Source organism: Cibotium barometz, chromosome 41 (genome assembly GCF_041138505.1).
Source record: "Cibotium barometz isolate CiBa-2024 chromosome 41, ASM4113850v1, whole genome shotgun sequence".
NCBI lineage: Eukaryota > Viridiplantae > Streptophyta > Polypodiopsida > Cyatheales > Cibotiaceae > Cibotium > Cibotium barometz.
Window position 1 is genome coordinate 13,778,409 of NC_141086.1, and position 11,369 is coordinate 13,789,777.

The window sequence follows — 11,369 nt, forward strand, 5'->3', positions numbered from 1 at the left end:
ATTAAGAATCAATTGGATAAATTGGAAGATGGTGATCAATGATACTATGGTTTTATTAAAGGATTGTTTTAAACTGATTGAATCTGGTTGAAAAAGGCAATTTCATATTGGGTGTGTGAGTGGTGTGACTAGTTTTATTTTGCATGAACATCCGGCTAGGGGGCCTTGGAACTCTTTTCCTTGGTACCCGGGACAAAACCTAACCAAATTTTTAATTGGATCCCATCACTACAGTGGTTGGGCGGTTGGCTAACCCATGGGATTGGATGGGGTTAGGCTGGACTGATGGATCCGTAAATCGAGACTCAAACTTTTGTTTTTACGATAGAAAAAAAAAATCCCGGACAGTAACTGTTCTATGGATAGGAATCAACGGCTGTGCCTCTTGAATGGGGAAAAAAGCGTTGATCCCAATGATCCAAGTGCAAGTTTCTTCCTTGAACTGACTAAGTATCTTATAGATGTAAGTGGATCATCTCGATCAGAAATGATCTTGACTACGTTAGAGTAAAAAGTTATCCTGGTGGAATCGCCCGTGCTTCCGGTTAAGAAAGTTTTTCCGGGTTCGATTTTGGAACAACCGACGGATTAGTCTCTTATCCGGATATCCGTGGGCGAGGCCCCGAGTGTGGGACCCCTGTCCCGCGCGAGAAGCGCTACTTCCGCTGCCAGTTCCCGAATCCGTTGCTCAGTGGGAACAGGGATCCTACACCTAAGGTCAGATGGAGGGGGAGAGTACTTCTCCAATGAGTTCTCTAAATTTTTGAAGAAGAATGGTATTCGGAGATAGTTTACATGCAGATACACTCCGCAGCAAAATGGATTTGCTGAGCGGAAAAACAGGCACATTGTTGAGATTGTGTGAGCATTGATGGAAGAGAAGAATATGCCGCATAGCTATTAGGCTGAGGCTGTTTCTACAGCTATATACATCATGAACAAAACTCCAACTGCAGCCTTACATGAAGTAACTCTAGAGGAGAGGTTTACTGGTAGAAAACCTAATTTGTCTCATCTGAAAGTTTTTGGATGCATTGCATATTTGCATGTGCCAGATGAGCTGAGAACTAAGTTGGATCCGAAAGATGAAAAATGTGTGTTTATTGGATATTCCCTTGAGAAAAAGGGATACAGGTGTTATAACCCTGCTACACGTGAGTTGAGAGTAAGCAGGGATGTTGTCTTTGATGAGATGAGCAGCTGGTATGCTGCTGAAAAAGAAGCTGTTGGGGCTGATGTGAGTGGAAGTGTGGTTGCACAGAATGCAGGTCAGCAATCACAGTCTTTGAGTGGACCAGGAGAGTCCTCATCTAGTGGGTCTGTTGATAGACCATGGAGTGGTAGGCTGCGTCATAATACCAGTCCTGCAAATGTGATTAGTACATCATATAAAGGAAACGAGAAAGTGGTTGAGCCCCTTGGTATGCCTGACATTTCTGCAGGGCATTCTCATGTTGATGGAGAGTCTAGTGGCTCAGATATGAGCCTTGATGAGGAGCTTGGGATTCCAGCTATGAGAACACCTGGTGTAAAGAAGGCTATGGAAGCCATGAATGAAAAGCTGCGAAGATCTGGGAGAGTGAAAAATCTTGTGCAGAGATTTACCTATGATGGTTATGTGGCACATCATTATGCATATATGGCAAAGGTTGTGTAGGTTGTAGAGCCCACATGCATTGATGAGGCTATTGGAAATGTGTGTTGGGAGAAAGCTATGGATGAGGAGATGAATGCACTATATGGAAATGAGACTTGGGATTTAGTGCAATTGCCTGAAGGTAAGAATGGATGCAAGTGGGTGTACAAAGTAAAACATAATAGTGATGGAAGCATAAACAGGTACAAGGGTAGATTGGTAGCCAAAGAATATGCGCAGACATATGGCATTGATTATGAGGAAACTTTTAGCCCAGTTGCCAAGATGGCAACAGTGAGAGTTGTGATAGTAGTGGCTGCATCAAAGCAATGGTCTTTACATCAGATGGATGTAAAGAATGCATTCTTGCATGGGGATTTGCAAGAAGAGGTGTATATGTTGCAACCACCTGGTTATGAGGATGTGAGTCACCCCGAGCATGTTTGCAGGTTGAAGAAACCCTTGTATGGCTTAAAGCAAGCACCAAGAGCATGGTCTGACAAGATTTTTGAATATCTTTTCACTATTGGCTTTCATGTAGCCAATGCAGATTTCTCGCTGTATGTGAGACATGGTGATAGAGGGGTTGTGCTTGTTGTCATCTATGTAGATGACTTGATCATTACGGGGGACCATGATGCAAAGATCTTTGATGTAAAGATCTTGCTTAGACAGAAATTTGAGATGAAGGATCTGGGGGAGCTCAGATATTTCTTGGGCATTGAGGTGATTAGGTCACCACATGGTATTGGATTACTGCAGAGACAATATGGCTTGGACATGTTGTCCAAGTATGGTATGACAGGCTGTAAGCCTGTTTCCGTGCCATTGGATCAAAATGGCAAGTTGAGTGCAGATTCAGGAGAGATCTTGGAGGATCCTACTATGTATAGGCGCATAGTGGGAAGCTTGATCTATATGACGATCACCAGACCAGATTTGAGCTATGTTGTTGGGTTGGTGAGTCAGTTTATGCAGGTTCCATGAAAACCGCATTTGGATGCATTGAGACGCATACTGAGGTATGTGAGGTCTACTTTGCATTGTGGACTATTCTATGAGACTGGGATAGAGATATGTGTACATGGGTACACAGATGCTGATTGGGCTGGTAGTATCTCAGATAGGAGATACTACTAGTGGATTCATGTTTTCTTTGGGGAGTGCTGCTGTGACTTGGAGCAGCAAGAAGCAGCCTACGGTTGCTCTATCCAGTACAGAGGCCGAGTACAGAGGAGCTGCTATGGTGGCAGCATGTGAGGTAGCTTGGTTGAGAAAGCAGATTTGGGTCTATCAGTGGATAGACAAGTTGTCATTTTCTGTGACAACATTAGCAGTATACAGTTGGCCAGGAACCCAGTCTTTCATGCTCGTACGAAGCATATAGAGGTCCACTACCACTTTCTCAGAGAGAAGGTCTTGGCAAGAGACCTTGACCTTGTTTATGTTAGCACAGAGGATCAGGTAGCTGACATCTTCACCAAAGCATTGGGTACAGAGAAGCTCCGCAGATTCAGAGCTTCACTTTGGTGTACATGAGATGGAGTTGAGCTCGAGGGGGAGTGTTGAGATATCGAGCTCGTCTAGTGAGGCAGTGGACACTGATGACCCACCTGGGGGATAGGCCCCACACTTACACCACTGGCATGGTTGGTGAGATCTTGGGTGATATGCGGCCAGTGGGATGACAGGCTGTGTGACAGCCATTCTAGAGACTGGCATAGTTATAGCGCCAGCTCATTTAGTTGGGTTCACACTATAGAGAACCCGCGTATGTATTGGTTGAGTACCTTTCATATTACATGTACTCTCATCTTTGTATATGGTGTGTTGAGTGTTGAGTGAAGTAGAAGAAGATATTCAGCCTCTCACTTTGTGTGTTCTCTATTAGGGTTTTGTGAGTGTGTGTGTGCTTGCAAGAGCTCAAGCTCTCTTCCCCCCTGCATCTTTTCAATAAAAATGAAAGACTAGGTCTACCATTTGGTGACCTTTTATAATTATGGGCTAAGGTGGTGAAGCTTTTCGATGTAGCTTTGGTTTTAGAAGAGATTCTCATTTTGGGGGTCTTCTCTATTTGCTGATGAAGACACCACGTAGTTGGCTTCTTGGTTCTTCAAGTCTTCATTCCTCTTCTTTGTCTCGAGTTTTTTTGCTGTGTCCACATTTGGGCTCATGTTTGAGTCTGCACTCACTTTTGAAGTGTCCTTTCATTCCGTAGTGGTAGCATTCTTTTGTGCCCTTGCTGGTGTGTAGAATGCTTCCCTTGTGTTCCATTGTTTAGCTGCTTCTCTTCTTCAAGTAGGGATGAAAAATACAACCCTCTATTGATTCAGGTAAATTCTTTAGAGTGGTCACTAGTGCACCATATTCCTCAGGCATACTTTTTGGAGTATGGCAAATGCATCCTTTTCACCTATCTTTGCATTAATGCCATCTAACTGGATTATCATGCTTTTCATTTTGCTCATGAACTGTGCTAGTGACTCATGAAATTCCATCTCTAAGCCATAAAATTCTATTTTCAAATGGATTTCTTGATTTTTGGCCAACGATTGATGTTGAAGGCCTCTGGTAGAAACCAAAGTGCAGTAGACTAGCAGTCACCCTTCCACTTGTAGTCCAAATAAATAACAAAATTAACTGGAGCTAGAATGCCCCAAAACTGAAATGAAATCGACACCTGTTGGCCCCAAAGCTTGGCGCCCCTTTCGGTATTTCTTTATTCAAATTCAATGAGATGTAAAACTGAGTACAACAAAACCAGCCAGGAGAATAAACATGTATGTCCAATCTGGCAGCCCTCAAGACCTCTTAGCACAGAGGATTCACACACAGATCTGTGTCCCACAAAAGCAACACACTGTGCTTCCCTCTAATCAACCAAGACAATTCAGCCGGGCAGCCTTGAGCACACATCTGGCATATTCCATGTACATGGTTTCACAACTCAGTACAAACATACATCCACTGTCCAGTCTCTGTTTCCACCCTTTCAAACTGCCATACCCCTCCTCTCACAAAGGGCCAGATGACACAAATCTGCAACAGACATAAGCCAGTGGAAAGAAAGAAAGATGGACAAGTTCAGAGCTTACCAAATCAATGCGTGGTTCCGCACCAAAGGGACTGATCGTACCAGTCTGTACTTGCCCTCTGTACTTGCCAAATTAGACTGTCTGTACTTTCCTCCCAGCAACCACTTGACTGATGCAACAAAACTAAGCTCTGATAAAGCACTGCCTGCAGCTAGAGATGCACCGCCTGCAATCTATTCAGAACTGAACACAACTGTTTCTGCCTGTACTACCTGTCCGTACAGGCCAACAGTACTTAATTATATCTGTCCGTGTATAGGACTGTACGGACAAGTACAGTCCTTAACTGTACTTGTCCGTATAGGCCAGTAATACTTAACTGTACCTGTCCGTATAGGACTATACGGACTGTACCTACAGTCGCCTGAATCTGCCCGCCTGCTGTTTGGACTCTGGTCACTTGCGGTGCCTGAACCAGATAATGCCCAGCTGTCTGTACCTGCTGTCGTACAGCAGCACCTACAACCTGTTATGTACAACCGCCAACAGTACGACTGTACCAACTGTCCATATACCTGCCTGCGCCACCTGAACCTGCAGGCAGCCGACTGTACTTACAGCAGGCGAATGTACCTGTTGTGCAGTCGACTGTACGGGTAGCCTCCATGTGGACTGAACGGTCTGTATTCAGTACAGCCTGCACTCTTCACAGCAAAACCAGCAGCCCACACTCCTCAACGCAGCTGGTCGACCATGCTCTCTTCTCCTCCACGTAGGTTTTCTTGCACGCCTCCCGAAAAAGCAAGAGAGAGAGAGAGATGAGAGAGAAACGTGTACCCAAAAGTGGAGTTTCCTCCCTCCAAAAATATCCTAAGGCCCTTACTTTAATGTTTATTAAAGTTCCTAAGGGCCACTTAGGCCTAGGGGCCTCCCATGGTTAGAACATTAAAAATATTAATGTTCTTGGTCCCCCTTCACACCTAAAGATGTCCACACATCATTCCCTTTGTCCGGGCACCCCAAATATGAATCATTTAATATTTATTTTGCTCAGCAACCACCATGCCCACACTTGTGCTGTTCCATTTTCACAGGGTCATGACATACCCCCCTCTTGAAAAATGGCAAGCGTCCTCGATTGCAATCTGGTGATACAGCAAAATAGCCAAAGTGAAATGTACAATATGGCAAGATCAGCGTCCCAATCTCTCTAAGCCATGCACATGTAACAACATTCACTGCAAACCAATGGTGTAGTAGTAGTCCAAGTTGTATACCACTGTGAACCATACACAACCACAACATCCAATGTGACTAGTACACATATATCATAGAGGTCCCATAAATAGATGTACTGTTAGCCATCAGTACCTTCGGGTGAGACAAAAACTGCACCAAGCGACCTCTAGATGTTATCTGAGCCTGTCTGTATCAAGGGAGTGGAGGTGCTACCCCCCTCTTGAGCATCAGGCAATGCTCCAGACCCGTGCTCTGCTGAACCTGAATGAGCCATAACAAGAGTCGGCTCCAACTCAAAGGCATTGAGTTGGAGCTGCAAAACCTGAGGTGAATCTGTTAAGTCACCTTTCTCCATCCACTTCGCATCCATCAGTGAATAGTTCTTGAACTTCACAAGATAGCGACGACGGGAAACTTAACCTCGTACCTTTTTTTCCTTATGCGCCAGTATCTGCTCTAGAATAAGAACCTCATCAAGTTCCTCAACTTCTGGCTGAGCCTCATCTGATACATCCTCAGGCACATCCCCACGGAAAGGTCTAAGGAGACTCACATGAAATGCATTGTGAATCCTCCAGTGATCTGGTAGCTTCAAGCAATAGGCCATCTCACCAATCTTTTCCAATACCTGAAAAGGCCCATAATAGCACATGCTCAACTTAGGGAATAAGAGCTCTTTACCCTTCATCTTCTTGAGCCTAGCCTTTTCAAATCGCAAAAGAACCCAATCACCCAATGCAAACTCTAAAGCACGTCTGTGACGGTTTGCTGCTTTCTTTTGCTTTTGCTGAGTTTTTTGGAGTGCCAACTTAACTCTCCGATAAGCTTCATCCATGTTTTCCACATACTGATCAGCCTCAAAGATCTTATCCTTTGTGTGCAAAATGGGTGGTACCTTCTTCCCTCCTTCCACAATCTCAAAAGGCGCCTTGCCCGTCGAGGTATGGACGGTGTTGCTATATGCAAATTCCACCAAAGGAAGATACTTTTCCCATTGTTGCTTGTGCTCTGACACATAACACTTAAGAAGATCTAACTCTACAAAGAAGATCTAACACTGTAGAGTTAGCCTCTTCCGATTGACCATCTATTTGTGGATGAAATGAAGATGAAAACTTGAGAGTTGTACCCATGTTGTCGAACAACCCTCTCCAGAACAAACTCGTCGTCCGTGGATCACGGTCACTAATGATAGACGTAGGCAAGCCATGATACTTGAAGATGTTCGCCATGATACAATTTCACCATATGATCAACTTTTATCGTCTTACACACACGGGAATGAAATGAGCCTGCTTATTGAACCTGCATATGATAGTCCAAATGCCATCATTCCCCGTTTGTGTACGTGGAAGATCAAATATAAAATCCATGGCAATGCTCTCCCAAGGTCTATCTGGGATAGGTAAAGGCTGTAGTAACCCTGGTGTCTTTTGACGGGGTCAAACTTTACCTTCTGACATACGATGCATTGCCTAACAAAAGCATCAACATCTCTTCTCAAGGTTGGCCAATAAAAAAAAGCCTCAACTGCTTTTACCGTGGCGTCAATCCCTCTATGACCTGCATACGGCGGAGCATGACTTTTCACATTTGCCCGGTAACACACAGTCTACCATGCATCAACAAAAACCCATCTCTGAGAGTATAGTGCTCATGCCGCTGACCCTCAGATATCTGATCATGCAACCTTTCAAAGTCCATCATGGGCATACTGCTCTTTCATTTCATCAAGCTCATGATGATAAGCAAGTGAAACTGTTGAGACCTGTGGCTTGCATGACAAAGCATCTGCCACAACATTCTTTTTGCCTTCCACATGCACAATCTGGAAGTGGAACATAGACAAAAAGTTTGCCCATCGCATATGCTTCTCTGAAAGCTTAGTTTGCGTGAGGAAATAACGCAAAGTCTGATGATCTGTCTGCACAGTGAAATCAGCCCCAAGCAAATAGTGTTTCCATGTAGAAAGAGCATGAATTACAGCCAACATCTCTTTCTCATAAACTTGTAAATGCTTCTCGGCATCCTGCAATATTCTACTCTCATAGGACTCTCATAGGCTATCACATGTCCTTCCTGCATGAGAACTGCCCCAATGCTGTTTCCACATGCATCACACTGGACAACAAAAGCTACCAATACTGGATCCGAAGTAAGCTTTTGTTTAAGCTTATTAAAGGCTATAATTTCCTGATCAGCCCATCTAAACGGAGTTGCCTTCTTTTTTAAAGCATGAAGGGGCGAAGCAATCTCAGCAAAATACCGTATGTACCACCTGTAATAGGAACACAATCCCAAAAAGCTACGTACATCATGCATGGTCCTCAAATCTGGCAAGTTAAGAATTGCTTCCACCTTCGATGGATCCATATGGACTCCATGCTTAGACACAATATGCCCCAAGAAGTGTATCTCTTGCAAGAAGAACTCACTCTTCTTGCCATTAATAACCAGCCTATGGTTCTGAAGTTCTGCAAACACAATGGCCAAATGCCTACTATGCTCCTCCTCAGTGTGTGAGTGCACAATCATATCATCAAAGAATGTGCCCACAAACGCTCTATGAGGCCAGAAAATCTTGTCCATCATTTTGTTAAATGTGGTAGGTGCATTTGTCAAACCAAAGGGCATAACCAAGAACTCATACAACCCAAACGTGGTTCGAAATGCTGTCTTATGCACATCCTCGGGTCTAATACGTATCTGATGATACCCGCTTTTCAAGTCAATCCGACTAAAGACTGTGGAGCTGTAAGAGGTCCAAAATGTCATCGATTCTTGGAATGGGGAATCAATTCTTGATGGTATTCTTGTTCAGCGCCCTGTAATCAATACACATGCGCCAAGAACCATCCTTCTTTTGCATTAAGAGTGCAGGTGAGCAAAAGGGTGATGAGCTAGGCTGTATCAACCCTTTATTCAAAAGCTCCTGTACCTGACTCATAATTTCTTCTTGTTGGGATGCACTAACACGGTACGGCGGTCTATTTGGTGGAGTACTACCTGGAATTAGATCAATGGCATGATCTTCTGGCCTTTCTGGAGGAAGTTCTCCTAGCAATGACTCGAAAAAACAATCTTGAAACCCACATAAGAAATCAATCCCGTCCTTATCTAATGTAGACAAATTAGACTTAGACTCATCATCTTTTCCATCCTTTACATAAATCAAGTACACGGAAAGATGCTTTTTCATTCCTGATGAAATTGCCGAAGCTGATACAATAGGAACAGATTCCCCTTTAAGTTTTACATCCAAAACATGTTCTTTCCCTCTATGAGTCAAAGTGATTTTCCTATTGTATGTATCCACCACCGCATGTACTCTGTGGCACCATGGCATTCCCAACAAAACATCACATCCATCAAGTGGCATGATGAAAAACTCTTCGTTGTCCACATAACCCTGCAAATGAAGCCTAAGCTTCCCAATAATAGGAGTGGCGGGTTCTGCATACCTAGGACAAGCCATGTTAGCCTCATATAAAGGCCCCATCTCCTCTGCACGAATCTCCAATCGGCCAGCCAAATTCGGTGAAATAAAGTTGGCTCTAGCACCTATGTCAAAGAATATCAAGGCATTTTGATCTCTCACTTTGCCCCATGCCCTGCACAACTCAGTCTCTTCACAACTGAGTCTCTTCACAACTTGGCTATTCCCCAACAAGATCAGGAACTAACCTTGTAGAAGGTTTTGGTTTCTTTGACTTGGGCACTCCTTTGGTGTCAGAGTCCTTTTGGGACTTTCTCTTGGGATAATTAAAAGACATATGTCCCTCTTCTGTACAGTAAAAACATTTCTGAGAATCCATCAAAGCCTGTCTCTCCTCAGGAGTTCTCTTGGGCATTGGCAACTTCTTATACCGCTTCTCTGTAGACCCTTTTGCATCACGCGAAGCATGCCCTCACTTTTCAAATTTCTTACTTGAGTTCTTACTGCCTTTAAATCCAGATGAGACTCCAGTGAGTAACGCATTAGCTGTCATAGCATTCTCTATCATCTGTGACATATTTGTTACTCGAGTCTTTATACAATAGTCACACACTTCCTTGGGCAGCCCACAACAATACTTCTCCACCTGCTTAGACAAAGGCACTGCACGATAAGAAGTAACTGGGAGTAAAGCTTCCCAAAACTTCTTATTGTAATCTTCAAGATTTTCACACTTTGATGCATCCAATTTGTGCCATGCTGTCATTACATCCACCTCAAAAGTAGATGTGAGCCATATGGAAGAGAACACCTGTTTAAACTGTACCCAAGTAGATGGTGCTATGCCCTGCAAAAGAAGAGTAGACCACCACTGCAATGCATTGCCTTTGAGAAAAGTCGCAGCTTTTCTCACCTTAGAGGACTCCGTGTAATTAGCACCAGAAAAAGTAGCATCAAACTGCTGTAAGAAGGTAAGTGCCTTTAACTTATCTTTGGCCCCACTAAATGTATCAAATTTCACAACAGCTCCCCCTTCCTTATAATCCTTCGCCTTACCCACAGGGGTTAGATTATCATAAGTAATTGGCTTCACAAGATTGCTACCCCCAGCATTCATGCCCATCAACATTACCAATTCCCACACCTGGCATGCCATACATTCCAGCCATGTTTCCAAACATACCATTATGCATACCGGGCTACATGCCCCCATACATATTTCCTTGCATTCCAGGTTGCATGCCCCCAAACATGTTTCCTTGCATTCCGGACTGCATATCACCATACATATTCCCTTGCATACCAGGCTGAAAATTAGCTCCAAAAGTCCCTGGCATACCCATGCCTCCCCGAGGATAACCCCCAGTCATGGATTGGAACACAAAGCTACCACCAAAATAACCTAGATGCATAGAGTGCTGAGGAATAGATGGCTGTCCGAAGAAGGAACTCTGTGAGTTAGCACCAAAAGCATGTTGCATGTTCGGAAACTGTCCAAAAGATGGATCCTGTGGGAAGGCACCACTATGACCTTGAGGTAGGTTCTTAGAATGCACCTTCTTCTTCTTCTTTTCAGGCTCAGAACGGGATCTCATAAATTCAGCAAACTTCTAACTTTGTGTGACCTGCATAAACACATCCATAACACGTGCCAAACGATTTTTAAACTGAGCATCATCTTCCTCTTTACTAGGTATATCTTCTGGCTGTGTTACATCCTCATATTGTTCATCATCTGCAGCCTGTTCTCCTACAAGAATATCCTCAGATTCATTTCTCTCAGGAGAGGTCTCTTGCTCTTCCTCTTCATGAGATAAAAATATTCATCTTCTGTATCAGACATGCTGATGAATTTTTCAGCAAATGACTTTCCTCGAGTCAACCACGAGCTCACCCCCTTAAGAAAGTTGATGATGGGTCCCGGCAACGGAACTTTGAAACCGGCCTTTGGTAGAAACCAAAGTGCAGTAGACTAGCAGTCACCCTTCCACTTGTAGTCCAAATAAATAACAAAATTAATTTT